Here is a 26,533-nt window from a genome sequence, read left to right as displayed (position 1 = left end):
ACAGCTGGATTTTCATATCTTCTGCATTCAATCTGTTGCAATATGTTGTTTTGATGGAAATATATAAAGAAAATCAGGCTTCACACAAATATGTAGTTAGGGGGAAAAAGAGTATTTTAATCTGCTTCTGCACTCAATCTGTTGTGCTATCACATGCCATGTAACCTCTGGAAAATTCTGCCATACCCATAAGAGAATGAAAATGAAGAGGGCAAATAGCATCCTGGTGCTGCTGTGAAAATAGTTTTGACCTCACACATCACCCCCTGAAAAGTTCTCAAGGACATGGCCTTCCAGCCTCCAGGTTCTCGACCACCCTTTGAGGACTGCTGCCTGAAAGAAAAACAGTGTTGATTTGCTTGCCAAAAGCATTGCTATTACCACTGTCTTGGGTGCAAATCAGATGCAGGGTGGGGGTGAGGGAGGTAGGGTAAGGGACCGTGTGCATCTGTTTGCAAAGCTGGTTAAAGCATAATCACAGGCAGTTCTGATTCAGGCTCCCAGACAACACCTCAGGAGATGATTCAGCCTATCTCTGCTGGGGCTGGGCTCCTAGTCCTACCCATATGAGCCCCTAGTGCATGTCCAGGACTGGGGACAAGTGACTGCTTAGACTGAGGAACACAGTGGCTGATATTCCCCTCAAAAGCTAGGGATTCTGAATGTCAGCAACAAATAGCACTCCTTGTTGGCTCAAAGGTGCTTGCTGAGTGAGGCTGACCCAGAACTGTAGCTGCCCAGTCCGGCAACTCTGGTCCCCTTCACTGTTCTGTGTTTATACCAGCTTTTACCACCTTCCAATATACTATGCAATGTACTTATTGGTTACAGTTATTGTTTATTAGCTGCAGATCCCATGAGATAAGGATCTTTTCTGTTTCATTCACTGTTGTATCCCCAGGACCAGAATGGTGCCTGAAATAGAGCAGGTGCCGATACATATTAGTCTTATGAATGAAGTGGTAAGATTTACATATGGAAGAGCAGAGGAGAACCTCAGCTTCCTACAAGGAGGCTGCACCCAGGAGAAGGGGAACGCTGAGCCGAGCATGCCCAGTTTCTTCTTCCCAGATTTGTGACACAGATTAGGCCATTCCTTTTTCCTTGAGTGATTGAAGGGCAAACAAATAAAAGTTGGGACTGTGACATCTCCACGTGAAAGGAAACGTCAGGAATAGAGAAGCATCCACTGTGACTTTCCTCAACTGTTTGTTCTCAATCCGTCTGTGCTTAGTTATTAAGCTGTGGTCAGCCAGAGGGTGGCAATACTCAGAGAAGGAGATTGGACGTTCCTTCAAGACCTGTCTGCTCCTCCTTTGTCAGGCACGCCCCTGGTGCCATCCACTGCATGTAGGCCCTTTATCTCCATACTGCTTTTCAGCTCCAAGCCCACCCTTCAGGTCCACCTTCCATTTGGGGCTGGGACTCTGCAAACCACATTTCCCAGACTCCCTTGGCAGTTGGCTCTGTTAGGTAGGGTGTGACAAAGGGACATGGGCAGGAAACTGGAGGGGAGAACACAACTGGGGAGAATGGGGGGCTTCCTTTCTGTCTGAAGCACCAGCCTCACCATCTCCTCAGAGTTATTAGCAATATCCAGGCTGTGCCTCTCCTGAGTTGCATGGAGCCTGGACCCTAGCATCTGTGCTGGGGGCCCAACCTCCTAGGATGACTCCTCCTCTTTCCTTTTGTTTCCACAGTCTCGGGGATGGTAGCAGCTTCCTGTCTTTATTCATATCTCTGCTACTCTTCCTTTTTGCTCTTTCTACCCTCCCACACCTGTGCACCCAATTCCCTGCATTGAGTCCCCTCTATCTGAAATGCCTGTGGTGGCTCCTCTTGCCTGACTGCATGGCCCCAACTGGTACAGCTCCTTTGTAGATCCTGCTGGGACCACTGGTGAACAAGTTAGAACTGATCCCCAGAGGGCTCTCATGTGGGTCAGAAAATCTTCATTAATTAAATTTACTACACTGCTGGAAATTCATTCCGCATTCCATTTCTCTTTTCTAGTTATGTCTTTCCACATGTTCTCCATACATCCAAGTTCACCCAAAACAGTCCAGGTTCATGCCCGTTGTTGCAACTGAACTCTCAATAGAGCCTCCTTTCTCTCTCAAAACTATCCTAGTTTGGGTGATAAATTACATGGTCACTCTAAATACAGACCATTATATGTTCTGCAATAAAATCAAATGATGTTAAGATACTCCAGCAATAAAATACCAATTACAACATGCTCCAAATTTGAATATCAACCCCTTCTCATCATGAATTTTCTAGGAAGGAATTAAAGTTCAATGATTAAGTTAAAGTCCAAAGATATTAAAGTCCAAAGGATTTAAAGTCCAAAATCATATTCTCTTCCCTGTGTGATTTAAGGTTCAAAGAAAATTAAAATCTAAATCTCCTCCCAATTTGTTATTCAACTCCTACGTTCTATTTCTCAGTGTTCCAAGGCCATGCACCAAATGTTGGAGTTGAGAGGCCCAAAAATAGCCTCTCTCTTCCCCATGAGAGCTTTGAGCAGATTATAAAACAAAACAAAGGATGACAGAAGGTAGAATAAAACACCCTTATTACAAATAAATATGGCTTGTACCTACAGGCAAGGGAACCTGCTAATAATGAATTCTAGAATGAGACTTCATACAGCTCCTGCTCATCGCTATCTGCAGGCCTTCTCTGAGGCACGTGGCACTATACATTTCTCAGCCTCTCTTAGAGGTAACTCTGCTTGTGAGTTTTGCCCAGGGGAAAAGTCACGCACACCCTCCTGGCATGATCCATAAACACTTGCTGTGAATTTTCCTTCTCATGTTTCCCTTCCCACCCCCATCTGCAGGGGACTCTGCAGGGCTTAGAAAAGGGAGCAGCTACTAAATTTCCAAAAGTTGTTTCCTGCAGCACTTAGGTTACCCCCTCTCTGATCTACCCATTCAGTTCCGGGAAGTGCTGAGCCAGGATGGGTTTTCCTACAGCATGGAGTTAGCTTGCTTCAGTGAGACAGAGAAGCAGAAAAAACTTTCTGCACCCTGTGGACAGCCCAAGCCCAAGAGAAGGAGAGTGGGGCTGAGCTGAGTGTGCTCAGTACAGTTTTTTCAGGTTCAAACCAATCAGATTAAGACCACCTGGCAGGAGGGGGCCTCTTTCCAGAAGCTAAGATCATTATACCTTCTTGTGGAAGGAAATATCTGCCCATCAAAAATGTGTTTTCTTTTTGTACACCTCTTGTTTTCATCACTGACATCTTTTCTTTGCTCCCCATCCAGATTCTATTGTCTCTTTCCTAAGACACACACTCCCACCCCAGCCTCCTTAACAGGTGTGAAAAAGAGGGCAATTGTCTTTGCTTCTCTTCAGTGATTGGCCCATGGAAGCCCAGCCAAATTGTCCTCTGGGCAAAGCTGGAGTAAAATTAAAGGGAAAACAATGCTTCTTGACCACCCACCTCCCTACCTGCTCTAGATTCCAGAATCCACAAAGGGTCATGTTCAGCAGACATAACAGGAGATTCTTGGCACATTTTTAAAAAGAATGCTAGCATTTACTTACAAATCACCAGGCTGTTTCTGAGGGAAATTTGTGCTCTCAGCCACCCCCAGAGTCCACCTTCCTGGGAACCACCTTTCTTATGCCTTTACTTGAAATGGAAACAGAAAAGCCCAGATCCTCACCATAGCAAGAATATATGCTGGGATTGGCCCACTTTAGTGTACTTGCCATGCCCACAGTCCCTTCTGAGGGACACTGTCCTGCACAGCACTTAATGCTTAGGCCAAGATTTGGCTTAGTACCATGTGACCTAACACCTCCTAGCCAAAGCAGATTAGACAAGGAAGACCTCCAATCCATGGGGGCTCACCTACAGACTGATCCACCAACTATGGCCAAGAGACTGAGCCATTTAGTGAGAATTGAAACCCAAAGTTCACGGTATAAGATTCAAACAAGGGAGGTCACAATGGACCATCTCAAACCCATAAAACAATAGGACCCAGCAGTAAGCAGAGGAAATGGACTGGTAGAGAAAGGACAATGATATAGTTGTGCAGAGAAATGCAAACAGAGACAGGAGAGGGGAGAGAGAGAGGGGGAAATGGAGAGAGAGAGAAAGGGAGAGAGAGAACACAGTTTGGAGGAACCCATCCACAGAGATATCTTGGATCCTGACAGTTGTTCAATTCCTTCCATGTCTATCCTCATAATAACTTCCCTTTTCCTTGACCTGACTTGAGTGCATCACTGTGTCTTATCTGACTAGAAGAATTCATTTCCATAATTGTGTTATCAAACTGTGATGAGTGATTCCCTGGAAAACTATGCTCATATGAGCTTCTTCCTCTCCCTACCTACCTGTCAGATGCCTTGAGCTATAAACTTTGGGAAGAGGCTGTGAATAAATAATAGAGAGTTTGGCAAGATTGGTACTTTGTGAAGAAAGGAGAATAAGACAGGTGAATTTTTATGGCATTCTTTAGGTTTCTACAAGGTTTGGGGATTAGGGTAAAAGAAAAGTCACCCACAGAAAATCCATGCCACACTGAAGACTTCTCCAGGTCACATGAAGAAATAAGGAAGGTTTCTTCAAGGACATCATCGGGCTGGTAAAAAATTGACTTTCCCTTACTTCTAATAAAGAGAGAACTAAATCATGTCCTCACTGTCATCTTTCAACCCAAGACAGATACTGATCCTTTCCTGCTGTGGGATGTTGAGGCCTGGATGAAACCCTTCCAAGCTAAAGTAAAGAGGCTTTGTGTACAAAAGCCCACAGACATGAGCTTCGGTAACGTGGAACCCAGAACCTGGATCCATTACCAAGACCAACAAGTGTCCCCAAGAAAGAGGGCGGTTGTCCTGACAGAGCTGCAAGGGCCAAGAGGCTTAGTGGCCAGTTTCCAAAGCAGGGTGAATGGGAGGAGGGAAGGGTGAAAGAGTTTAGCTCCAACCCATGCCCCGGAGGGAATAACAAAGTGGCAAGTGGGAAGATTGGCGGATGTGGATCCCCACATGAGACAGGAGATCCTGGCACTTGACAACTCACAGTGCATCTTCTGTCCTCATCTTCAGGAATCGCTTGGGGCTATTTGGGGCTACTAGGCCAGATCGGCACGTTCATCCAAAGAATGTAGGTCTATGGGGCGCCTGGGTGGCTCAGTCAGTTAAGCGGCCGACTTCAGCTCAGGTCATGATCTCGCGGTCCATGCGTTCGAGCCCCGCGTAGGGTGCTCAGAGCCTGGAGCCTGTTTCGGATTCTGTGTCTCCCTCTCTCTGACCCTCCCCTGTTCATGCTCTGTTTTTCTCTGTCTCAAAAATAAATAAACGTTAAAAAAAAATTTTCAAAGAATGTAGGTCTGTGGACAATACTCACTTGCCAGTACTATTTCAGGTCCTACTGGAGAAACACATCCAAGTCCCTGTGACCACACCTGTTATAGCTATAGACGAGTGGCATCTTTCTTCCTGGGGATTTCCCATATATTACCTAAAGAGCAATAATGATGATTGATTTTGATCTGGAAATAAGAAAAGGGTCACTGGGGACATTAATAGAACTTCTTTCAGAAGCAATATCTTTTAAGAAATTCTAGGGGCACCTGGGTGGCTCAGTTGGTTAAGTGTCTGATCCGACTTTGGCTCAGGTCATGACCTCGTGGCAAGTGGGTTCTAACCCCACGTCAGGCTCTGTGCTGACATCTCAGAGCCTGGGCCTGCATCAGATTCTCTCTCCATCTCTCTCTCTGCCCCTTCCCCCCTTTCCCTCTCTCTCTCTCTCTCTCAAATATAAATAAAACATTAAAAAAATAAAAAAAATAAAAAAATAAATTCTAAAACAAATGGCTCCCCCTGCTCAATGTTCTCCTTATGGCATAGTGTTCCCAGCCTGGGTTCCAGGATAAATCCAAAACAGTCTTACATCCAATAAGAGAGTTCATTTATGAAAAGGAGACACTCTGAGATCTGTGGAATAAACTAATGAGGCATGTCTACCCCAAATGCAGAAAGTTCAGCCAGTTTTACTAAAAAATTTCCAATCTTTAAAATGTATAACTTAGGAAGCTATAACATATTGAATTATCTTAATCCTCACCAAAACAAAGAAGTTAGCGAGGAAATTGAATGCAATGAAGCTAAGACTGACAATTCAACTAGCCAAACAGCCAAATAATCTGGTGTACATACTAGAATGTTATTAAATAAACCCCTGGTTAGTTTCCTTTATTAAAGAGCAAGGAGTCAGCAGGAGAAAGATTTCAGAAGCCCAGGGGGTAAGCAGGAGTGAAAGTGAGAGGGAGTCTGGAGCCCCTTAGCATCCTCTACTAGAGAGCAGCTACCCCTGCAGCACCCAGGACAGCACCCCACACTACTCCCTGGCCTATCCATCTCTGTCTCTCTCCTCCCTCAGCCTGACCTAAGTAGCTCTGACCCTGATGGGGAGAAACCAGACTGGAAATTGCAGTCTCCCTGACCACTGAGAGTTGAGGGAGTAACACCAAAAGTCAAGGAAAGGAAACGAGGTCTGAACATACAGCCAGCCATACTTGGCACCCAGCATACACCCTCGCAGGGCCGGCCACTGGGCACAGCAGCAGCTCACTTGTGCAGCAGAGGGGTTGGCAGAGGGGGAGCCTGCTCTTGGAGTAAGAGAGAGAAAGCATTTGCACTAATGCAGAGCTGCGTGTGCAAGCTGGGTGTGCAAACGTGGCCCAGTAAGGCACGTCTTGTTCTTCAGAGGAGAGAGGCATCGTGGAGTATTGTAGTCACTCGTGTCTGTCCCCTGAGCCAGCCTCCATGGACTCCAGTTTAAACTCATCAGGGTTGCTTGTCCCCCTCTGTCAACATATGGCACAGAGGTGCCTCCGGCGCTAAAATCACCAAGGCCTAGATGCAAGGGGCCAGAACAAGGAGGGCCCTGTGTGCAATACCACGTCTGCTCAAAGGCAGCAGTGGCTCCGGGTGGGGTTGAGACAAACCTCCTCTGAGGAACTGGGAAGACAGCGCACGAACAATTCGAACAATTCACTCTAGCTGGCATTCATGGCAGGGTTCCGTGACAACGAGTCCCCATGATGAGCATGGAAGAAGACTGTCTGTCTTGCCACCCCGCAAGACGGGGCTGAACACAAGGCAGGAGCAGACAGATCTGTGGCTGGGTGATGCCCTCTGGCAACTGCAGGGGAGAAAGTGGCCTTCGTTACCAGGTGAAGGCAAAAATCAGGCAAACGGACTGGACAATACAACAATTCAAGTAAAACAATTAAATAATTCAAGGGGAGAAAATACAGGCCCAGTCATTCACAGTGCTTGAAAGTCATTCTTCTAAAATGTAAATTTGGTGACATCAGATCCTGTTTAAAATCACTGCCTTTTCTCCATTCCAGCACACCCTGCCTCGACTCAGACCATAATTAACTAGTTCTTGGATAATTGCAGTAGCCTAATGGACAACAGCCTTACCCTGCCCCCTCCTCACAGGCTGCCTTTGGGGACATGCTGTGAACCTTTCTTAGGGAGTGGAACTGGCAGGGTGTGGTGCATTCGTTGGCAGGCAACAGAAAGCAACATCTTTCTGAACCTGAGCTCCTGATTTGTTCCAAGTGCTGTGCTGGGTGCTTTCTTAGGCTTCGTTTCATTTAATTTCATTGTCGCATCCTCCAGTGAGGCAAATGTCAGTATCTGCATTTTACAGACAAGGAAAGTAAGACTCAGAAAATGTACACAAAATGGCAAAGCCACCTAGCCATCAGTGGGGTATGGATTTTGAGCCTGGGCTTCCCGACATCCTGTCTCAGGAGTGTGGGCCAGCAATAGCACTCCCCTGCCCTCCCCACACTCCACCTGCTTCTGGCTCCTCAAAGCCAAAAAGTGCAACACTAATTGATCATGCCCCCAACATGTCTTCTCCAATCTGCTGTGTCCTATGAGATAACCAACCCTCACCATCACCTTCTGTCCTGCCTGTGCACCCTCTTTCATCCCTCTCCCCCACCAGCCCTCCAGGACCCTGGAGTTTACTACGGCTCCATACGCCTTTTCCTGGGAAGAGATGAATAGACCCGTGTTCCTGTCCCACAGTATTTCTGAGGAAGGAGGTGGGGCCCGGGCAGGGGCTGTGTGAACAATGGCTGTTATGATAGGACTTTCAGGACGGGGTGCAGCGTGGCTCCCTCACAATGCCTTGCATTTTGCCTCTTAATCATCCCCTGGCCTATCTGGCTGGTTTCGGCCATTGAAATCTGGTAACACCCAGTGATAAAGAGCCATTGTGCTTCTTTCCTGAACAGAACTGGACTGTCATTCCCAATGCATTTAGGAGCTTTGCCGAGTCACTCAGAATTTGCAGTACCACTCACTATCCCCACTGGTCCTTACTCTCCCCTAACAAAGCAGCCAGGTGTTGCCCAGAGCGTGAGTGCCACAGCCCGAGGCCTCCAGGCAGCGCCGGGGCTCGATGCCCTTTGGAGAACGGCTTGTGTGCTTCCCTTAAAGTTGGGATCTCCGGGCCAGTCCAGGATGGAGAACAGACCGGTATTAGAGCTGCAGGGCCAGCTCTCAGTGGCTTGTTTGCACTTGTAGCCTGTGGTCTCACTCCTTGAATTAGACCCTCGAGTGTAGGGCAGCAATGCTTCCTGAATGATGTTATTACCCCTTCAAACAGGGCTTCTCACACTTGAATGTGTATAGCAATCACCTGGGACCCTTTGAAAATACAGGTTTGGATTTGGCCTGAGATTCTGCACGTGGGTCCGGGACCACGTTTTTCTCAGTCAGGCTGAGAGGTTTGCTTGGGCCCCCAGTGGCGAGGTGAGAGCTGACTGTGTGAGGCTCTGAGGGAGCCACTCGGCTGGCGCTGGTCAGGACACCAGCTGTCCTCCCAGCAGACACCCAGACGGAACAGCATGGGTCCAGCCCCGGGGAAAGAGTTGAAGAAAGAGGATGAAAGAAACCATCAGAGAGGCTCACGGGAGAAAACATTTTAAAAAGACCCCCACAGTGGTATTAGTTAGAAGGTGAAAAACAGCGGTCAGGGGTGACCTATACGTGGTATGAGGAGTTCCCAAAATGAGTTCACACATAGAAGACCCAGGCCTTATCCATTTCAAGCCATCTTTCTTCCTTCCCATCTTTCTCCTTTCTATGTCAACTCCAGGAGGCCGACTCTGCCCCTCTCTCAAGGAGAGAGCCGGGGAGGAACTGGTCAGCCGCCTTCCTGGGCTCCTCTGCTCTCATCACGTGCCGCAGGTGGCCCTGTGCCCGGTGCCACTTCTGACTGCTTACGACAGCTCACGGTCACTGGTGGCTCTGAAAATGGGTCACAGCAGGCCGGGCTGTGTCAGAATCACCAGGGAGGCTTATAAAAATGCAGGGTTCTAAACCTAGAAATTCTGACGCAGTAACGTATGGGAAAGAGCCCAGGAATCCACAAACACATGTAAGCTCCCGAGGCAATGATGAAGCAGCACCAAACCTGTAGTAAAGTACCGATTTCCGCTACACAATACTACTATCCAACCATTAAAAAGGATGTTAACAAAAGGCACTTAAATACCAATATCATAAACAGTGTAAATATAGATACATCTATACTTTGTACTATATAATAGCGTAACTCCAATTTTGTAAATACACACACGTCTTAGATACACAGATACTAGGTGGCAGGGTGAGAGGATCATAGGATTTTCCTTTTTATTCCTTTCTCAATTTTCTAGATTTTCTACAATAAATACGTATTTGTTTTGTAATGAATGTGTGTTTTTGTGAAGGCCGGGGAGCAGATTATGACATGTTTGATGTGGGTTTCCCAGAAACGTAATGCCTCCCAGAGAGGTGTACTGTTCCTTCCTTTCTTCCGGAGAGAGTTCACCAATGTCTGCTTCAATGTACTTTTTTTGTTCTGACTGGTGAACTTCCTGGCTGGCTTTTGTAAAGGAACGCTCATTTCACTGCGGTAAATAAATAAATAAAGTTTTTTTTTTTGGTTTAGAATGTTTGCTTTTTTTTCTTTGTTTTGTTTATTTATTGAGGGGGGCGGGGGGAGAGAGAGAGAGAGAGCACGAGCAGGGAGAGGAAGAGAAAGAGGGAGAGAGAGAGAAAATCCCAAGCAGGCTCCAAGCTCTGAGCCCAATGTGGAGCTCAATTTCATGACCTGAGCTGAAATCAAGTCAGACCCTTAACCGACTGAGCCACCCAGACACCCCTCACCTTTTCTTTTCCTTTTTTTTTTCTTTCTTTTCTCATTTTTTTGTTTGTTTGTTTATTTTTTATGTTAACAGGAGTTAAGGAGGAGATCAGGTACCTGGGCAAATATTCAGGACAGGACTCCAGTCAGAAGGAAATGGCAGGCCTAAGCACGAAAACTGAGACTAAAATCAACATGGTAGTGAAGAGGGGTGACTGTGGCTGTGGGGAGGCTCCTAGGCTCCCCCCGACATACTGAATCCAGAGCCCAGCCATGCCAGGTCTGGGTCTGCTATTGTTCATACTGGAACAGAAAGTTGGGAGGATCTGATTTGTGTCCGGTTTCACTACTTACTGGCTGTATTTAACATTGGGTACCCCAAATAAATGGTTTTCATCTCCATTTCCTCGCCTGCAAAAGGGGAATAGCAAAACCCACCTCCAAGTCCTAGTGACAACTTAAAAGAAGTCTAGTATGGTATCTGGCACAACAGAGGGCCCTCAGGAAACACCCCTTCCCTGCCTTCAAGATGGGCTCAAGTCAGGGGTGGGCATGAAATTGCAGGTGGTGGGCACCAGGGGTTCCCTGGGAGAGCCTGGGAGCAGAAGGGCCCAACAAAGCCCAGGGGAAGGGGAGGGGTTGCCATGGTCTTGCTTCTGCACAAACATCCAGGACAGGCTCATGCAGCACAAAGAGCTCACTGAGAGGCTTGGGCGTCCTAGAGGCCCTTCCTTCATCATGCTTCTCTGAGCCAGGGAAGTTCTGGGTTTCTTTGGGTGGCTATGATTCTGGTTTTCTATATCACTGTGAGTTCCCCCCATATGACAAAATATCAATAGCACAGAAAAGAAGGATGAACCTTTTGATTTTCATTTTCTTGAAGATACAGAGGATAATCCCATCCATACTATCACCTTCAGCATTAACCAAGATCTCGTTTTGTGGAATGCAAAATGGAGCAATCCAAGTCTATATCCTAAGTCAGAATAATCCTTCATTGACAAATATGGTGGACTACTGGCATCAATCTGCATGACAATAATTATGGATGTGTTAATGGCATATCTACCCAGAAGATGGGGATGACCTTGGGTTCCCTTGTCCCTACATGTGTGACAGCACAGTCTAGAGACAACAGGCAGGTGGGGTCAGGGAGACCATGGAGCAACACACCTGTGCTCCACTTCTGGTCTCACAAGCTGGGCAACAGTCTGTGCCTCAGTTTCCCCATTTCTACAATGAGGCTAAATAGCACCTTCTTTGAAAGGCTGCCATGTCTCTGGCACAGAGCACAATGTAGATACTCAACAAAATCTTTTCCTGCCTAACTCCTTTACTGGAAATTCCTGCAGATTTGATTCCAGTTAAGTCTCCAGGGCATTAAATAATATTTCTCCCACTGATTTCTGAGGGGTACAGGCACTCTTCACTGTATAAGCATGAAGTTCATGAACCTTTCCCTGGCCAAGCCCGAGACTTGTGAGGGTCCTCTAGCCTGGGTTCCTAGCATCTGAGCCCACAGCTCAGGCAGCCTCTGCCACTGGGTGTCCTCTCAGAAGATGGGAAGGGGGCTCTTTAGATATCCTTTCTCTAACTTGGGCACCCACCCCCACACAGAGCATTTGGTCCTGGGGGCTGTTTCTGTATTAAAATGTACTCAGGATTTGTTTTAATCAGGTTTGGTAAGACATGCAAACACAGATATGACAATCATGAAGGAAGAAGTTTATGCTCACAGATCCCAAGAAACAGGAAACACACCATACCATGCAGGACACGTGGAAACAATACTGTCAGTCAGGAGGCAAAAGAGGTGAGAAGGGAGAGTGTGGCTCAGAGCATTTATTGGGGTATTCCTGGGAAAGAAGGGGCGAGACAGGGTAGGTGCACTGAATAGCTTGGGATTTGATAGTTTGAATAATCTTGGTGGGCTCTGGGCTATAGGGGTGGTTGCTAGTTGTCCCATGAACCTGACCCTGTGGTGCTCTGGGGCAAGGGGAATACTGGTTTGGTGTGGGAGAGGTTGATGAAAGTGATGGTTGGGGATGTGGGCTCCAGATTGGTTGGTTTGTGTATCAGAAATGCACTCTCAGGGGAGATGCTTGCTATCTGGAGGAATTTGCCAGCCCAGGGAGAGACAGTCTTTCCAGAATAAGGCCCTAAATGCCAGAGCATCAAGAACAGAGAACATTTCAAAAATATAGGCAATACATAACAATTTTAAAATATAGCAAATCAGCCCTCAAAGATGCCACTCAGGTCTTCAAATGACACAGAGCAAAATCAATAGCAGCATAGGAAGTCTTGTATATTCCAGACAATCTGGTGAGGTGGACACTGACTTCAATGCTCTTCTACCCTCCTTTTTACATGATGATTATCATAATTTTAATTCCAACTTTTACAAAGCACCTTCTCTTATACTTTTTACTTCATTTAATCTCCATAACCATTCTATGAAATAAGCTGTTGGTCCCCATTTGATTCGTAAAGAAACAGTCCACAGGAGGTGTTGGGAAATGTGGAGTGAAAAATTAGGGGCAAGCTAACATGTATTAAGCTCTTCTAAAGGCAAGGTGGCATTATCCTAATTTTACAGGTGGGGGATTCAGAGGCTCAGAGAAGTTTAGCTGTCAAAGCTGGGAGCTGAAATGTCCCTGCGTTGGGCACTGAAACAACATTGGTTTAGACATCCAGATGGCCAACAGACACATGAAACGATGCTCAATGTCACTCATCATCAGGGAGATACAAATCAAAGCCACACTGAGATACCACCTCACACTGGTCAGAGTGGCTAAAATGAACAAATCAGGAAACTATAGATGCTGGAGAGGATGTGGAGAAACGGGAACCCTCTTGCACTGTCGGTGGGAATGCAAACTGGTGCAGCCCCTCTGGAAAACAGTGTGGAGGTTCCTCAAAAAATTAAAAACAGAAATACCCTATGGCCCAGCAATGGCACTACTAGGAATTTACCCAAGGGATACAGGAGTGCTGAGGCATAGGGGCACGTGTACTCCAACGTTTATAGCAGCGCTTTCAACAATAGCCAAATTATGGAAAGAGCCTAAATGTCCATCACTGATGAGTGGATAAAGAAGATGTGGCTTATATATACAATGGAATACTACTTGAAAATGAGAAAGAATGAAATCATGCCATTTGCAGCAACATGGATGGAACTGGAGGGTATTATACTGAGCGAAGTAAGTCAGTCAGAGAAGGGCAGCTATCATATGTTTTCACTCCTATGTGGATCTTGAGAAACTTAACAGAAGACCATGGGGGAAGGGAAGGGGGGAAAATAGTTACAAACAGAGAAGGAGGGAGGTAAACCATAAGAGATTCTTAAATATAGAGAACGGAGGGTTGATGGGGAGTGGGAGAGAGGGGAAAACAGGCATTGAGGAGGGCACTTGTTCAGATGAGCACTGGGTGTTGTATGTAAGCCAATTTGACAATAAATTGTATTTGAAAAAATTTTTTTAATTAAAAAAAAATATTCCTTATATGGAAAAAGAAAAGAAACAACATTGGTTTGATCTAAAAATCCATGTCCTGGGGCACCTGGGTGGCTCAATCAGTTGAGCGTCTGACTCTTGATTTCAGCTCAGGTCTTGGTCCCAGGACTATGGGATCGAGCCCCGTGATAGGCTCTGCACTGAGCTTAGCATGGAGCTGGCTTGGGATTCTCACTCTCTCTCTCCCTCCCTCTCTGCTCCTCCCCGTCTCCTGCATGTGTGCTCGCTCTCTCTCTCTCTCTCTCTCTCTCTCTCTCTCAAAATAAATAAACATTTAAAAATAAATAAATAAAGATAAAATAAAATAAAACCCCATGTTCCACCTACCACATTAATCGATTCAACTAATAAATAGGGTTTAACTCCCATATGTTCCACACACTGTTCTGGATGCTGGAGATACAAAGCTGAGGAAAATAGATATGTTCCCTACTCTTGGGCAACTTACAGAGTAAGGGGAAAGCTGTTAATCAGCCAAAGAAAATGTAAAATTAGAATGGTGCTAAATGCCTTGAGAGAACACTTTTCTGGCACTGTGACATCTGAACCAGGAGCCTGAGGCCGGGATGCAGCCTGGGTTGGGTGCTGAAGCTATTTCCTGGCTGGTAATAATCCCCACAGGGGACCAGGGCAGTGCAGCCCTCCTTTATAAAGCCCACTGCTTGACCCTTCATTGCCCACCTTCTCATCCTGCAAGTTAGCTGTCCTATGGCCACTCCAACCAGATTTCAGCAATATTGGAAGACATGGCAGAGAAGAGTCAAAAAATAAATTGTTGAAAGTCTTAAGAAAATCCCTGGGACAAGAGCCTCACCCATTCTCCTGCCTGAAGGAACTCTCCTTCCTCAGGAAGGAGTGACAGTGTTTGTTTCCAATACAAGACTCAAAGACTCTGGACTTATCTTCTTCAAATTTTTAAAAAATATTTACTTATTTTTGAAAGGGGGGGAGGAGCAGAGTGAGGGAGACAAAGGAGCCAAAGAAGGTGCAGAACCTGACACGGGGCTTGAACTCACAAACTGCAAACCATGACCTGAGCTGAAGTCGGATGCTTAACAAACTGAAAAACCCTGGAACCCCCTCTTCTTCAATTCTGACTGAAGGGGTCTGAAGGGATGATTTTTTGGGGGGGGTTGCTGGAAAGTTCCCTTGCTCTTCAGGGGGAGCCACAGGAAGAGACTGATGTCTGGATACAACCAGTACCCAGGGGACAGAGCAGAGAGTATGACCTGGGTCCTCAGTGCCATCACTGAGCCACAAAGTCAGCTGTCCCTGAAGCTGCCTACCTCACCGCTTCCTGTGCCCTGAGATAATAAAGTCCCCATTTAAACCAGCTTGAGATAGGGCTTCTGTTTCTTAAAGATGAACATATTTTAACTGATGCATAATAATAAGCTTTATTTTTAGTATCATGAAGATTATTTGCAACCTCATGGAAGCAAAGTTATTGATGTCTTCTACCTGGATCAAAGTTATCTTTTTAAGTATCTTATTATAATTCCTCATAAATTAAAAATGTGTGCAAATCCTAGGTGTGCAGTTTTATGAATTATGATACTAGGAACACACCCGTGCAACAACCTGGGTTGGACCCTAGAAGAACAGGGAAAATTTGGAGAAACAGAAGTAAAAGGCCAGGCAGGCATGACAGGAAAAAGGAGCTATAAGAATCAAAGTCCAAAGGTAGGAGCTTCTGAGATGGACTGGAGAGGATATGAGAATACACGCTTAACAAACTGGGTCATTAAGATAAAAAGTATCTACCTAGACCCATTCATTAGGTGAGTTCAAATAGACCTTTCCTACTTATGGGCCCAAAAATCAGGGGTGCTAGATACCTATTAGACGTATAATGAGGAGGAATCCAAGAAGCACCAAATGTAAATTGAAGGACAACTTAGAAAAACACAGTTAGTATGACCATATATACTTCCTCACTCTGTCAGCTGAGGGGGACTAGAAGAAATGACACCCTAGTGGCAATGAGCACATAGTGATTTATAATACCATCTTCTAATAAGAAAGAAAGAAAGAAAGAAAGAAAGAAAGAAAGAAAGAAAGAAAGAAAGAAAGAAAGAAAGAAAGAAAAGCCAAGTCTCCCTAGAGAAATGGCTGATTCCAGAACCAGGACAGGAAATATACAAGACGAACCTGGAGCATCTCATAGTGCCAGAAATAAGGAAGTCCTTGGGCAGGAAAAAAATCCCAGTGATGGGGCTATCAAAATGGGAGCCAACTGAAAGAGCCACCCTATGGCCAAGCTGGAGTAATTCGAGCAACAAAAATAAAGAAAGTAGTGTTGAATCATAATCTACACTATAAAATAAATATCAATGAGTCCATACTCAAAGAAAAATGATTGAATAATAAATAGGAAAGAAGAGATAAATCTCCATGCAGAAGAATTCTAAATAATGTCTGTAGATATTTCACCCTCAAGGGTGTGCAGTAGAACGCCCATCTCTTAAGTGTGGGCTGCAGATGGTGACTTCCTTCCAAAGAGCACAGTAGGAAAACGGGAATGAATGAGTAGAGGAATCTGACAAACTACCTCAGCCAAGTGGTCAAGGTCAGCATCAACAGTCATAAATCATATCAATAGCATTCACCCTTGGTATGATGAAATGAGACTCCACTTTACCTCTGTGTCTTCGTCCCAAAATTACAAAACCCCAGTGTAATCATGAGAAAACCATCAGACAAATCTTAATAGAAAGGTATCCTGCAAAATATCTCACCAACACTCCTCAAAACTGTCAAGGTCATTGAAAACAATGAAAGCCTGAGAAACTATTACAGCCAAGAGGAGCCTAAGCAGACATGACTACTTAGTTTCCTAGGGTTGCTGAAACATCCCCAAAATGGGTGGCTTAAAACAAAAAAAGTTTATTTTCTCACAGTTCTGGAGGCTGGAGGTCTGAAATCAAGCTTGGCAAAGCTGTGCTCACTCTGAAGCCTCCAGGAAAGAATCCTTCCTTACTTCTTCCAGCTTCTGGTAGCCCCAGGCATTCCTTGCCTTGGGGACACATCACTCCAATCTCTGCCTCCACTGTCATATGACCATCTTCTCCCCATGTGTCTTCTCCCCTTGTTATAAGGACACCAGTCATATTGGATTAGTGACTACCCTACTCCAGTGTGACCTCTTCTTAATTACATCTGCACCAACCCCATTCCCAAATAAGGTCACATTCACAGGTACTAGGGATCAAGACTTCAATGTATCTTTTTGAGGGATGTAATTCAACCCATAACAATCCCCACACCAATTGTTATCTCCATTTTACCAATGAGAAGCCCGGACTTGGTAGAGGAAAAGCAACTTTCTCAAGAGCACATGACTAACAGAGTGTCAGTCAGGTTTCTAACTTAAGTCTGCTGGTTCTCAAGCACGGGTTTCTCCACTACATCATATAGTCTTTTTCACCCGAGACATCTCTTCCTGCCTCTGCCCTCTTTTAAGTTACAGATGAGCAAACTGAGGTCTAGAAAGAGGTAGGCATTTGCCCAATGTCGTACAGGGAAACAAAACAGGCAATAAATTTTGAGGTTGAGACTTTTAATTAATATATTTCAATTCAAAAATGCCTAGTAAAAATCTGACCAGTCAGCCATGTGCAGAGAGACAGAGAGAGAGAGGAGCTCTGGAAGTTGATAGGCTCTGGATCAGAAGGTGCCATGTTCACAATAAAAGAGTTGTCCATGGCACTGAGTTTTCAGTTCCTTCTGCAGTTTTCCCTCCCATGCCACTCTTTCTCTAAATAGTGACCTAGACGAGAAGAGGACAAAGCAAAGAAATTCTTAGAACAGGTCATCTGTCTCCTATAATCTGTCAGAAGTTGGGGCGTCGTGGGTCTCATGGTGCCCCCAACAAGAAGCCCAGACTGCAGATGCATAGACACATGCTCTGTCTTCTTTGCCTGTAAAAGTTCTGTGCCTTTTTCTCCAAGAATGTCAGGGCCATCGTTATCGGCACCCACCTCCGTGATTGATTTTACAAAGGCTGAAGCTATGATGAGAGGCTGGAAATGCCACCACAGTCACTTATCTCCCTTCCTTGCCAATGGCCAATAACTGGGCTGGTGTAAGGTGGTGTCATGGGTTGAAAAACGGTCCTACAAATATATCAGATTCTAACCTTTGCAACTTGTGGATATTATAAGGATAAAGGGTCCTTATAGATGTGATTAAGTTAAGGATCTTGGCAGGGGAGGATTATCATGGATTATCAGGGTGTGGGCTCCAAATGCAATCACAAATGCCCTGAGAAGAGAGCACACCGTGAGGTCACAGAGAAGGGGAGAAGACAATGTGACCACGGAGGCAAAGACTGAAGTAGCACAAGTCAGGGAATGCCAGCTGCCACCAGAAGCGGGAAGAGGCGAGGAACAGATTCTCCCCAAATCCTCCAGAGCACAGATAATCCTACTGACACCTTGATGTTCACCTACTGATACTGACTTCAGACTTCTGGTCTCCAGGATGATGACAGAATAAATGTCTGATGTTTTAATCTACTAAGCTTTGGGGAATTTGTTATAGCAGCCTCAAGAAAATAATACAGTTGATAGATTTATTCCATTACCAAGTGGGAAGAACTCTTTAAAGCCAATGTAAGTTTCCTGATTTATACTGATCATTGCAGGAGTGAGATGCTGTCCCGTGATGCCCATGTGCACACCTCTGCAGAAATGAAGTCCACTCAAGCCCTGGGTTTCCATCTGATTAAGGAAGAAGTTAGAGCTAAAAGAAGCCAATATGCAGTGTAATTATCTCATTTCTCAGATGAGGAAAAGAAGATCCAAGGATGTTATTTAGCTTGTCCAAGATCAGTTAACCAGTTCCTAATGAGTAAAGCTACTTGAGGTCTCTAGACCTAGTGCATAGCACTGTGCTACACACACACACACACACACACACACACACACACACACACACACAATTGGGTCACAATGACAAGAACACATTCAATGAAGTAATGACAAAAATAGGAATAAAAGAATCAGGATCTAGGGAAAATATGATTAAAAGGTTAAGATCAAAGCAAAAAAATTAACAAAATACACAGACTCCTCAGAGCCAACACCTTATCTATAGTTGAGCTTCAGAATAGATGGAAGGAAGGAAGGAAAGAAGGAAGGAAGCAAGCAAGCAAGCAGGAAGGGAGAAAGAGCGAGAGGAAGGGAGAGAGGGGGAGGGGGAGAGAGAGAGAGAGAGAGAGAGAGAGAGAGAGAGAGAGAGAGAGAGAGGGAAATTTGCACAGGAAGCTGAGGCAGATCTTTCCTCAAGGGAGTTTTCTTAAGAGGGAGGGAGGGTTGTGTTGAAAAAGGATAGAGGAGCAAATAAGGAATTGCCAAGGGACACTGCAGCCCACTGAGGCGGGTGCTTACAGTGTCTGCTCACTGGGTGGCCAGGGCCTTCCTCCTGCCCTGGTGAGAGGAACAGGTGCGGGCTGCGACATCACTTGAGAGAGGAGCCTGGAGAGGTTTGAGAACTCAGGTGGCCCCTGGCTCTTCTCTGCCTGGTTTCCTGAGGCCACTGCCACTTCCCTGCAGGAAACTAAGAAAAGGATAGGGACAGTGACTGGACCAGGAGGGAACCCCCGCAGGGCACCTCGGAATTTGAGTGGGAGATCCCCTTCCAAAGGACAGATGAGCTACCTAAAGGTATCCCTCCAGCTCTAGGGAGGGCTAAAGTCCTTTCGTTGTCATATGAGACAGGGACCCTCTGCAGAAGGAGGCAATTTCTAGACACCCGGACTGCTCACTCATCCAGCCTGTGTCTAATGAAGCCGGTTGGCTGTTTGTGCATCACCTTTTCTGTGGTTTGTCCTGGCTACCACCACCTTCAGCTCCAACCTGAGCTCGGGCTCCCAGGATCCTGACCTTTCTCCTCTGGTCGGTTCAGCTGTTGTCTCAGGTGCACAGCCTACCCTTCTGGAAGTGGTCTCCTGGTGCCCTAAGCAGTGACTGCCTCCACTGTCCCAGAGACAGCACTTCCTAAGTGGAAGCCTTGTCAGCACCCCCCAGGGTTCCTCATTCATTTTCAAATCCTTCCGGGCAGGTCTCTCCTTGAGGCATCCCCACTTCTGTGGGACAAATCTCTCTGGTTCCCCAGGTTGTCCCAATGTGAGGAACATTGAACTTCCTTTCTGCACCTGCTCATTGTGTCCAATGCTCTGCCCACAGGACAGAAGGAAGCATTGTGACCTCATTCCTGTTCACACCTGCTGCCCTGAAATTCTACCTTCGGCTTCAAGAGATGGTCTACTTCCGCCCTTCTGTTATAACACTAATGTGTTCAACTTCCTAAAACCTGTAGAGCCATGATGGGAGTTCTGGAGGAAATGTTCCACTGAGGAGAGCCACAAGGAGGAGAAGCAGAACACGGATAAGAGAACCCAAGGTTAGAACCAGGGAACTGGCACAGCCCAACGTTCCAGTGTTTAAGCAAAAGAAGGGAGAGAAGGGGCTGCAAAGTCACTTGGCAGTGGGGGAAGATGAGCACCCTCGGGTGCAGGAGAGAGAATATGGGGAGTGGTTAGTAAAGACCTAAATACACAAGCAGAGCCAGAGTTGCCCTCCAACGCGGTACTGGAGCCATCACGCTGATGGAGGCATTGCTGGGCCGGATGGGGCAGGGTTTGCTTGTGGTCTCCTCATCTTACCCCACCCGCGGCAGTCCTCCTGTGCTATCCTGGTCCCGGAATCCTGCACCTTACATGGTGAAAGAGAGTCTGCCGACGTGATTAAGTGAAGGGTCTTGGGATGGAGAGATTATGCTAAAATATGCAGGGGGCTGAGTGCAATCACGGGGGCCTTGTAAGAGGGAGGCAGGTGGCTCAGAATCAGGAGGAGGAGGTGCGAATAGAGCAAGAAGTTAGAGAGGAGAATACAGCCCACTCCTAGACTCTGAAAAGACAGGAAATAGATTCACCCCTAAAGCCTCTAGAATGAACACAGCCCTGCAGACACCTTGCTTTTAGACTTCGGACTTCCAGAACTGTAGAAGAATAGATGTGTGTTGTTTTAAGCTACTGAGTTTATGGTAATTTGTTACAGAGATAATAGGAAAGGAATACACTTTTGTGTAGTGCAGGGAGGGTTGACAGGTGTGCATGGGGAGCTCAGGACTTTTGCCAAAACTTCAGGGGCCAAGATATGCTGCAAATGGCAACATCACCATCTCCTAAGGTTCCTCTTTCCACCCCTGGGTCATTCACCCACTTAGAAGAATGCTCTATATGTTGCCAACAAGGTTATCTGTAAAGGTGGCAAGGTCAGGTCCACCCAGAGCCCTATGAAACCCTCTTCCCAGTTGACAGCATTGCATTTGTTAGGGCCAGTGAGGCTCAGCTATTCTGCCAGCCGCCAAGCTTATTAACTGAAGCTGTCCTACCCTGTCACTGTGGGGACACTAGGGGCCTGCTCTTATTTCCTGACTCACACCCAGATAGAGCAAAGGGACCAGGGAGAGCAAGTTCAGGCAGACCACGAGGGTGCAAAGAAAGCACTTCTCCAGCCCAGACAGCCCACGGGGCCAGCACCAGCAACACCAACATTATGCCAAGGCCCCTGCCAACTGCGGAGCGCATCCCAGATGCTTGCAAATTGAAGGCGAAGAGATGGGAGGCCTCTGGCTGCCCGCAGGCTCCATTTCCCCACTCTGTGTGTCCTATTCCCTTAATAAAAGCAATTTCCAAGCTACTTCCCTGCAGAGCATTAGCATAAACGAGCTCAGGCAGTACCATCCTGATTCTTTCATTTGAAGCACATGCTCATTATAGACTTTCTTTCAAATAAATCATATTGCTGGCTGCAAAGGAGAATATTTCTCTGGGCCCACATGACAAGCCAGCAAGAGACAACAGCACCGTGGTCTCTGTGACATGCCAGGAAGTAGGGCCTTACTCTCAAAAGCTGGAAAGGGCCTGGATTACAGCTACATTCCTACTGAGTTCCTAAACTAATACCACTGATCCACAGGTGCATCTTCTACAGGGAACATTATATTGCATGCACCTGCCCTACCTGAAGAGGGCTAGAACGTGAGGCTGTGGGACAGCAGGGGCAGGACAGCCACCGGGCCCTGCAAGGCTGTATAAGGCAGTCATCCCAGGCAGAGGTGAGCTGGCACCAGAGCACAGAGCCTTCTGATTCCAAAGCCAGTACTTTCTCCACCAGCCATTCTGTACCATTACTGGTAACCCCAGTCCTTGTGCTGGAGGCCCCCAAATTCCAACATGCCTCCTACAAGTAAGTATAAGTCTCCAATAGGCTACTTAAACTCATGTTAACCATTTGTCCTACCTAGTTTTCCAACTTGGTACAAAAGAGCAGAAAATGGTCATTGATTGGTCACAGCCCAGGGCACTCAGGCATGCGTGCCCACCCTGCCCCTTGTGGCAGGCACTTCTGGGTAGGGCCTCCAGCTCTGTGTGAGCCCAGCTTGGGATCCTTCTCTTCCACCTTCATTCTGACTATAACTGGGCAAGAAATTTATGCTGCTGTCTTGAATTTTCTGGGAAGAAACTTCAGTTAGACTGGGAAGTCTAACTCTCTCTTAGACTCCTATATCTGTACTGGGAGTTGTTGCATCTGGCACTTAATGAAGGGGCATACGGATTTCCATTTGGCTGTTAATCCTTGTGTGCAAGCCCCTCACCTGATAGCTACACAGGGAGGCAGGTGTGATTGATCCCAGACTCCCACAGCTCAGGAAATAATGTCATTGGAGGTCCTATGGCAGGCCCTGGTGAAGAAGTAACTGTAACTGAGGGCATCTGGGGTGGCTCAGTCAGTTAAGCGTCCAACTTCGGCTCAAGTCATCTTACAGTTCGTGGGTTCAAGAGCTGCGTCAGGCTCTGTGTTGACAGCTCAGAGCCTGGAGGCTGCTTCAGATTCTGTGTCTCCCTCTCTCTCTCTTTCTCTCTCCCTCTCTCTCGCTGCCCCTCCCCTGCTTGCACTCTATTTCTCAAAAATAAATAAAAAATTAAAAAAAATTTTTTTTTTAATTAAAAATTTTTTTTTTCAACGTTTATTTATTTTTGGGACAGAGAGAGACAGAGCATGAACGGGGGAGGGGCGGAGAGAGAGGGAGACACAGAATTGGAAACAGGCTCCAGGCTCTGAGCCATCAGCCCAGAGCCTGACGCGGGGCTCGAACTCACGGACCGTGAGATCGTGACCTGGTTGAAGTCGGACGCTTAACCGACTGCGCCACCCAGGCGCCCCAAAAAAAAATTTTAAAAAGAAGTAACTGTAACTGGAAGAGAATTACAGGTCTTGAGCAGTCCACTCTTAATTCTCTTCAAATCATATTATGGTATTTGGGAATTATTTAAATGACTTGCACTTGGCCTTGGTAAGGCCAGTAAATGCATTTGATTTAGGGTTGGGTTGTAGGACAAGGGTCCTCTGTGGTAGGCAGAACAATGGCCCCCAAGGATGTCCACATCTCACTCCCCAAACCTACAAATATGTTAGGTTACATGGTGACAGGGAATTAAAATTGCAGATGGAGCTAAGGCTGATAATTAGATGACCTGAGATTATCCTGGTTTCTCCAGATAGACCCAACATAATCACAGGGTCCTTAAGTGAAAGAGGGAGGCAGAGGAGGGAGAACCAGACCCCTGGCACCTGAGAACCTAGCCTGCCATTGCTGGCTTTGAAGATGAAGGACGGGAGCAACAAGTCAAGAAATGCGAGTGGTTTCTAGAAGCTGGAAAAGGCAAGGAGGTGGATCCTCCCTTAAAATCTCCATAAGGAACTCTGCCCTGCTGACACCTTGATTTTAGCCCAGCGACACCCATTTTGGACTTTGGGCCTCCAGAACTGGGAGACAAAAATTGTGTGTTGGTTGAAGCCATTGTGTTTGTGGATACGTAGAAAACCCTGTCAGAAACTTTGTTTCTCAACCTCAGTACTATTGACACTTGGGACTGGAAAATTCTGTTGTGGGAGCAGTCCTGTGAACTGTAGGATATTTAGTAGGATTCCTAGCCTCTACCCACAAGATGCTAATAGAGACCCTTGCCAAAGTTGTAACAACCAAGAAAGTCTTCAGACATTGCCCCGAGTGGGACAGAAGGGGGAAAATCACCCCAGGCCCAGAACAGCTGTTCTGAACCCTCCATGGTTATTCATTCTAATACACACTTTGTCCTCAGACACATTGGATTCTGTTCACTGACCTTTTCTATATGGATGCTTCTGGATGAGGCCTTTGATGCCAGCTGAAAAGTAAGTGCCTAGGGAGATTCCACACAAAGCCGTCATCAGTCTCTGACACCTCAGAATGAGTTTCCATTATTTCAAGCAAGCTGAATTGATGGGGAGAGAAAAAGGGATCTGAATGTGCTATCAAGTAAAGAGGACACAGAACTAACATCCAGATGGATAAAAGACAGACTGCCCACCCCATGCAATACTCTTTATCATTCGAGCTGGACAAGAACATGCACTTGAGTAAGATGTAATTTCTGCTCTTAGGACCTCACTGTCTCATAAGAGAAACTTGTGTGCAATTTTTTTAAAAACCCTCAATGGAAACCAAAAGGACTATAAACACACTATGGTCGTGTATTCTGAATCAGGTATCCATGCCCTGGGCACAAGCTTCAAGAACGCATAACAGTAGGACCAAATATTTTAAATCAACACTACCTCAGAATATGGGGCCATGCCACCTGTAAAAGGCATATGCAAATTGCCACCAGAAGTTTCCAGGGCAGAGACCTAGGTATGGGCAAGAGGAGGAGGGAACCACAACCCACGTAAGAGAAACGTGTGCACAAAGATGAAGGACAGGAAAGCATATGGCACACTATTTGGAATTAACCAGCAATTCCAGACAGATGTAGCTGTTTGAAGATAATTCCAAATATACATTATTAAACTTCAAAGAATAGATAAAACAGAAATGATTTTTATCATTTCTGGGTTAGGCGTCTGGCTCTTGAGTTCAGCTCAGGTCATGATCTCACAGTTCATGGGATTGAGCCCCGCATAAGGCTCAGCGCTGACAGTGTGGAGCCTCCTTGGGATTCTCTCTCACTCTCTCTCTGCCCCTCCCCTGCTCATGCTTGCTCTCTCTCAAAATAAATAAATAAACATTAAAATTCTTCAAGGGTAGGCACCAAGGATTTAACCTGGATTCTTCTCTCTCCTAATCACCTATGGTGTAACTTTGGGCAAGGCACTTCTCTGTGCCTCTGTTTCCACATCTATAAAATGGGAATAGTAATGTCTGCCCTCAGGTTCATCGAAGGAGTCGTGTATCCATGTGATGCTCTTGACAAAGTGCCTGGACCATGCTAAGTGCTCTATAATTGTTCCTATTAATATTATTGGAAGTATTGTTAGTGCTCAAATGATGTCACCAAGGCACGGGCACATACTGCCTGGGGCAGACTTGGGGAAGGGGCACAGCCATGGCCTGGCACACCCCAGGGGCAGGCACCTGGTGGGGCACGGAGGAGAGTCAAGCCTCCCTGGCAATCAGCGAAGGGTGACTATGTTTACAACCTCACCCATGTGCTCTGGGGCTCAGACTGGAAGGTACTGCATGTATGACACAGGGCCCATCTGCAGAGCTGGGGCCTTCTCCACCTGCAGCCCCGACTGCTGTTAGGGACTGGTGGGGCCTGTCGTGGGCCTAGGGTGTAAATGCCTTTGAAAAAAGGGTCTCCCCTCACCTCCAGCCAGTTGTCACATGAGAATGTTAGCAGATCTTATTTTTATTTATTTTTTTTGAGAGAGACAGAGATGGGAGTGAACAGGGGAGGGACAGAGAGAGGGAGAGAATCCCAAGGAGGCTCCGCACTGCCAATGCAGAGCCCAAGGCGGGGTTCCGAACTCACTAAACCCTGAGATAGTGACCTGAGCAGAAACCAAGAGTCAGACGCTTAGCCAACTGAGCCACCCAGGCACACCCAGCCGATCTTATTTTTAAGGAAAAGGTGGAAATCAGAAATTCGTGAGGAGATTCCCAGTTTTAAAACACAGTGCCAGATAAATCAGCTCATTGGTCTGTGAGCCAGATTCAGCCTGTGGGCCACCCTTGTGAGACCCCAGGTTGAAGGCTTACGAAATCATCCTTCGTGACATACCCCGTGATATGAGAGCACCACCAGCAAGGAGTCTGGCTAGTTCTCTAGTAAGACTGATGAATCCCGGAGGAAGAAATTATTTCTGACTTTCCTCTGGAAGAATCTATATATTGATTTAAGTAGCACTGCTACCTTAATACCACCTTACCGCCACTTTACTGCTGCAGCTGGCAGCTCGCCAACCTCTTCGAGGCCAGGAGGACGGGAGTCACTCGTTATGTCCTCACCCTCACAGCCGATCCACGGCCACGTCCAAGAGAAGGGCTCGGGTCCATATCTAGTAGGTCTGCCACTCCCACTGACATTTAGGCAATGCCATCCTCTTGGTTAAGCCCTGTTGATGCTTCCTCACAGATCCTCACGCCCCCACCTGACCAGGTCATCCTGCACACTGCGCTCTGTCCCATTCAAAGCACGCATTGTGTGCGCTTGTTTGACTGCCTTGCTTGGAACCACCCAAAGACTCTCTATCGCTTGCAAGTAAAACATCTGAGCCCTTGGCATTACATACACATCCAGGCAGTGGCGAATATTTATGTGTGCTTGAGTACTGGGGGCGATGGGAGTGGTAACATCAGGCAGGATCCATATTCTGAAGAGCCTTGAATGCTGTGCTGAGTTGCTGGCGGCCTTGTGTAGGTAGGCAGTGGGGAGCTACGGAAGGTTGGAAGCAGAGAAGAACCCTTGTGTGGTCAGCATTTTGTAAACCTC

General features: G+C 46.5%; 1 long non-coding RNA gene across 1 annotated transcript; it reads left to right on the top strand.

Moving 5' to 3' along the window:
* Positions 1-19,901: 19,901 nt before the first annotated feature.
* On the top strand, positions 19,902-24,345 carry LOC147583133 (uncharacterized). The gene is made up of 3 exons (XR_015242855.1): positions 19,902-20,115; positions 21,696-21,965; positions 23,882-24,345. It is a non-coding gene; the product is annotated as an uncharacterized LOC147583133 (long non-coding RNA).
* Positions 24,346-26,533: the final 2,188 nt, after the last annotated feature.

The sequence above is a fragment of the Puma concolor genome, chromosome A2 (genome assembly GCF_028749965.1).
Source record: "Puma concolor isolate L17-30 chromosome A2, mPumCon1.1.hap2, whole genome shotgun sequence".
NCBI classification, from domain to species: Eukaryota; Metazoa; Chordata; class Mammalia; order Carnivora; family Felidae; genus Puma; species Puma concolor.
The sequence above is the reverse complement of the archived record's forward strand: the minus strand, read 5'-3'. Positions and strand labels throughout refer to the sequence as shown.